This window comes from Suricata suricatta, chromosome 8, assembly GCF_006229205.1.
Source record: "Suricata suricatta isolate VVHF042 chromosome 8, meerkat_22Aug2017_6uvM2_HiC, whole genome shotgun sequence".
Taxonomy (NCBI): Eukaryota; Metazoa; Chordata; class Mammalia; order Carnivora; family Herpestidae; genus Suricata; species Suricata suricatta.
The window spans coordinates 51970930-51976898 of record NC_043707.1 but is presented as its reverse complement, the minus strand read 5'-3'; the positions used below and the strand labels follow the sequence as shown (position 1 = coordinate 51976898).

Sequence of the window (5969 nt, the reverse complement as noted above, 5' to 3'; positions counted from 1 at the left end):
GCGCGCCCGTCGCCGGAGCCTCGGGGCGCGTGCGCGCGGCGGGGGCGGGGCGCACGTGCGTGTGTTTGTGTCGGAGCCGGACGAACGGCCGCGCACCAGGTCGTTCTTTCTCGGAAGGGGGTCCGGGCGGGGACCCGAGGACGGAAACTGTCGGGAAGGGACTCTGGCCCCTCGCTCTTCCCTGACTTCCTCCACCTTCTTTCATTCTCTCCGCTCCCCTCCCCACCCCAAGCTTTTAGCGACGGAAAACCGCTCCTAGGGAAACTAGGTCTAGCAGGGATGAATTCGTGGCAACTGACTCCGGGGCAGGAAGCGTCACACGTCTTTTAATCCTACAAATTAAAGCAATCTGGCTCAGCTCCCGCCTGTCAGTGTTGGCGGGAAATTCATTAGTCACGTTCTGAGGTTCCCCACTTCGCTCTCTAGGGCTGTGAAGTCTCAAAATTTTGGGGGAAAGATTGGGGGCGGGGAAAGAGCCTTGTTTTTGTGCTTGTTTCAGTCTTGATGCTATTATTCCACGACCCTTGGGGTACCACCGAAAGATACATTTCCACAGCCTGCAAGCCAGGGAGGTAAAGGGGTGGTGGTCTTTGATGCATGCCCAAGCCCCAGGTTCCCACGTCCCCAGCCTCCCCATGAAGGGATCCCTACTGCACTCCACACACACACACACACACACACACACACACACACACACACACACACACACCATACAAACCAGGAACAGGTTTCCTCTTTTGAACCTTCAAAACCTTTCCCAGCCTGGGGAAAGTATTCATCCCTTAGGCCTGGCCACTTGCCCTCTTCCTGAACCAGTACCAACTCTTTACCTTCCTCTTATGGACCAATTCCAGCATAGATTCTCTATTACCTAATCCTCAAGATACAGCCGGGAAGGGAGGGGAGTGGGGACAGTGAGGAGGGTGGTGGGGGGTGGGGGTGGGGTTCTTCTTTAGGATGGTCCCTGAAACACCAAGAAGCTGCCAAACAGTGTTTGATGTTGGGGGTTGGGCATGGAGTGAGGGAGCTGTAAGAAGAGCTTAAACCTTTTATAACTCAAGACGATAGCTGTTTCTTGGGATGGTAGACCCTGAGGGAGAAATTACCTTTTTATTCTTTCTGGTTTCTTACAACAGCAGGAACGAGACTGAAATTAATATCTTAATATATTAGCTTGCTAAGAGTTTTAAAAAGAAAAAATTTATATCTGTCACATGTTTTACATTGAATTTAAGCGAATGTATTATCTCTTCAAGGGGTATTAGCATGTTAACCTTATACATAGCATGAAAGATCTTTCCCTGTTCATTTGAGGCATCAATGATACGGTGGGGAGAGTATTCAGGAAGGAGGAAATATTGAAATGACATTGCATCTATACTCTATTACTGCATAACAAAGTACCCCAAAACTCAGTGGCTTACTACAACCATATGCATTTATTGTTTTTCACGATTTCTGTTGGTCAGAGGTTCGGATGCAGCCTGGCGGGCAATGACAGCATGCCGGTCTCTCATGCAGTTGCAGTCATGTATCAGGTGGAGGTACAGTCATTGGAAGGCTTGACTGGGGCTCGAGAGTCAACTCCAGGGAGGCTTGCTCACATGGCTCAGTCTTGTGGCTGACTGATAGCAGGAGGCTGTGGCTCCTCTCCACAAAGGCCTCTCCACAAGTCCGTTGAGTGTCCTCACAGCATGGTAACTGACTTCCTTTAGAGCAAGAGATCCAAGAGACAGCAAGGCAGAAGTTACAATGAACTTGCTTTCCAGGATCACACCTGTTATCTCCACCTTGGTCACATGGACCAGCCTTGATTCAGTATGAAAGAAGACTACACAAAGGCATGAATACCAGAAGGAGAGGATCATTGGGGGCCATCTTGGAAGCTGACACTCACACACATCTTTGAAATCACATCTATTTTTTAATTTTGAAAAATTTCAAACATACACAAAAGTAGAGAAAATAGTAAAATGAACCCCCATATACCCATCCTCCATATTCAGTAATTATCAAGGGAATTCTACCATTTTATTTTGTATAAGTGTCCCTGAGAAACACATACTCTTCCTAGCCCACCCCTCACCCCATATCCTATGCTAACTTTCCTTAGATTCCATGTTCTAGGCTCTTTCTTTCTCTCCCCTTTCTCCTTTCTGCTTTAAGGGATGGAGGAGAGACAGATACAAAGAAAGAGGGCCCCTTATGCTGGACACCAGTCTCAAGTGTGGGAGTCTGCAATTTGGAGAGGTCATCATGGATAGGGTCCTCAGTCAATCCTTTTCCCCCCCAGCTCATCCAGAAGTAACCATGCCATTTTCAAATTTTAATGTGCATATGGATAACCTGGGGATCTTGTTAACATATGGTTTCTGAATCAAGAGGCTTAGGGTGGAACCTGAGAGTCTGTATTTCTGAGAAATTAATGAGGTGATGCAGACCCTGCTAGGTCACAGACCGTACTTTGAGTAGCAAGGGTCTAGAGTGTGCTGTACAAATCAGTAGCCACTAACTACATGTGGCCATTTAAATTAATTAAAATTAAATAACATTGTAAATCGCCTCTTCGGTTTCCCCAGACGCATTTCAAATGTTCAATAGCCACATGTGGCCAGCTAACCCTATTGAACAAAATCATGGAAATTTCCGTTGGATGGCACTGGCATGGAAAATTGACTGATGCTAACTCTCCCCCAGCTGCTTTCTGGACCAGAATAACTATTAATTCACAACAAAAAGGAGACCTTGGTAGGATAAACAGGTTATTTATAGTGGGTATTTATATCCTCATGCTGGAATGGATCAACCCAGTGTTCCTAAATACAATTTGGAAGGTTGTTTGGTCAGCTCAGCATTTGAGCAAAAGAGGCTGGATATGTCTATTAGCTTCTGAAACTAGATGAATTAGTTTTCTCTATTCTAGAAGTATTTTTTTTTTCTCAATAGCTAGTATTGGCCATCAGAATCATAACTGGAGAATACTGGAGTAAGACACCCAAATAAGAAGCTACATTTGACTCCATTTTAAAGACTTCGTGGGACTAGCCACCCTTCTTTAGGACAATGTAGTCTGATTTGCTGGGCACACTTAAGTGTTCTTTTCTGTGATTCCATTTCACATCGTGTATATGTCCTTATAGAACTTTTCACCTACTATTTTGTCTGTTTGCATGTCTGCTTCCCCATTAGATTGTAAGCTCCTTGAGACGGATTTGCCTTGGGTCTGGCCAGTAGTAGGCCCTCAAAATATGTTTGTTGAATTAATTCATTAACACTTGTATCAAATGAGCACATTTATTTTATGTTAGTCTCAATGCCTCATGTAGAAGTAAGGATAAGCATAGGGTTTGGGCTTGGACAAGTCACAGCTGTATACTGGCTGTGTGACTTTGGGTATTTTGCTTTGTTCTACTCAATCTCATTTCATTGTCTGTAAAATGGGAACAATAATGGCACATGAGCCTACTTCACAGGGTTATTCTGAGGTTCAAATAAGCTAACGTTTGTGAAAGATCTTCATCAGTTGTACGTATTATCTTTTTAAAAAAATCCTAGTTTTCTCCATAAGAGTTAGGAGATCCTTTGGTCTTGCTGTCAACATGTGTATTGATTACCTTGCCCAATTATCTGCCTTGTTCTCATATTCTAGGGCATTGCCTGTTTGGAGCATTCATTCAGATTTACAAGATCTCCTTCCCTGGCTTATCTTTTATAATTCCGAAATAGTTACAAATTTTAAATAAAAATTTAAGCTTACATTTTTAAATTAATTTTAAACATTCTTCTCTTTTGTGGAGAGCCCCAGTGTGTTTCCAATGTCAGCACCATTTTCCTAGTTCTTATAGAATCTCCAAAAAGAGGAAGTTCTACAATGGAGCTATTTCTGGGGGAGGTAACAATAGAGATTAGTCCCTTGATAAGAATTGCTTAAAGAGCTAAAGGGTAAGCCCTGAGCATTGGGTTGAGCTCTAGCAGGTCACCCATGTTACCATTTTCGGTTTGTCCCTGAAGGTCCTCAGCTTGGAGGATTCCTGTTGCCATCACTCCACCCCACCTTCATAAGCTATCACTCATTTCACTGACCCTTTTAACCTTTTAGCTTGCCCTTTAGCATGCCCACCCATTATTTACCTCCCAGGAGGCAAACATTTCCTCTTTTTGGACAAACCGACATTTGACTCCTTTTTTCCCCCCTCTCCTCCATACCCATTTCCACCTCAACCCCGTCCACTTCCTCAGAAGCTCCACTTGATCTGGAGAAACCACAAGGATATGGATGTTAACCATGGGCAGAAAAGGAATGACTGGTGCAAGGTTGCAAGGTGGAGGGGCGCCATAGACACCTTCCAGTGCCCGGGGCTTTTCAGGTTTGTCAGATAGATCTGAGGGCACCTTGTTCAATTTACAGCTCATGCTCTTGGTCAGAGTTCTTCTCCCATAGGGGAGGGACCACTCCCGATGGCTAAGTCATGAACGACTTTCTTGACTTTTGACACTCACATATGGATGTCTCAAAATAGCCCAGCACTGAGTCATCAGATAAATGTGTCTTTGAAATATTGCTGACAAATAAATTCATGGTACAAAATGTTATTTCAGCCTTTAGGTGTGGGGTCCTATGACCACAATCACCCTGCAGCTGACCAGACATCCCAGTGATGGAAGACTTTGTTCCAAGACTTCTCTGGAACCCCTGCCCTGTGAACCTGGATAACCGGAAAGTCCTCCAAAAGGAGTTTAGAACTTTTTCATTAAGAAGTTTTGTCATCAGTCTGGAAATATTTTCTTTTCCTGTACATGCAGCCCTCTCTTTTGGTTTTGAAAGGCTTTCGATCTAAAATTAAATTCTAACTCATATGAGATGTATCAGCTAATTCTTATCTATGAATCCTTGATTAGTTTGTATTATATTTGGGAAGTTAATATTCTCATTTAGGAAGTCAGTGCTTTTGTGATTTGGGGGAGGATTATGGTTAAACTGAATGTTAAGCTTACCGTTAAGGAGTTTTCTCCCCCTTATCTAAGTCCATTGGACTCACTCTTTGAGTTAATCTTTTTCCTCTAATGATGCTCTTTGAGTCCTTAGCTATTCATTTTTGCCTGAAGTTCCTACACTTCAACCACTTATACTGTTCTTAGCTGATTCTAAGGCTAATCATAATGTTAGCCTGTCTGGCCCTTACCCATAATGACAGAAATTTAGACTTCTGGGGCTGGAAGCTACCTCAGGAGTCAAGCTCACAAGCTGGTTCACGGCAGAGCTGAGTTAACCTGGAGAAGGAGTGTGGCCTTGTGGCTGAGAGTGTAGTCTCTGGCTGGAGCCAGGTTTCTTGAGGTCATATTCTAGCTCTGCCACTCCCTGTGTGTAACCTGTAGAATGGGCATAATCAAAAGACCTGCGTAATGGGGTTCTTGTGGGGATTCAACGTGTTCATGTACCTAACAGAGTCTTTAATGTACGTACGGTAGACACTTCATAAATGTGAGGAGGTAGGAGTGGGCTGCATCCTTCATTCTTGTTCAGGGTTCTTTTGATGCATCATAACACTTCCGGGGATAGCTTAAAGCAGACAGAACTGGGGGGAGTCTGAATTTGTGGCCTATGCTCTCCAGGGGTTTCAGGTCCAGATTTTGGGCCTACCGGAATGATATGCGTTAATGGGTGGGGGGCTAGGATTAGGAAGCCATGGAGAGGCTGAGGTTGCGAAGGAGAGCCCAGGGTCAGCAATAGAGCAGTCAGTTCCTATTCGTCCTGTGAGGGCACACACCAGACCACCAGGGAGGGCAAACTCCAGCTCCCTGGAACGGGCAGCAGTTCCTTTAAAATCCTGGGCAAAGAAGCTTCTGCTGCACTCCGTCAGGGTCAGACCAGAGCTGGAATATCAAGTTCAGTTCTGGACAGCTCGCTTACAGTCTGGAGCACAGCCAGGGGTAGCTGATGGAATGGTACCACAGTCCAGTAATCCTAT

At 44.7% G+C, this 5969-nt stretch overlaps 1 long non-coding RNA gene across 1 annotated transcript in view; it reads left to right on the top strand.

Annotated features, from left to right (window-relative positions):
• Positions 1 to 4857, top strand: part of LOC115299434 — a 5475-nt gene extending 618 nt beyond the window's left edge. The window contains exon 2 of the long non-coding RNA XR_003912182.1: positions 4600 to 4857. This is a non-coding gene — a long non-coding RNA (uncharacterized LOC115299434). The remainder of the gene's footprint in view (positions 1 to 4599) is intronic.
• Positions 4858 to 5969: the final 1112 nt, after the last annotated feature.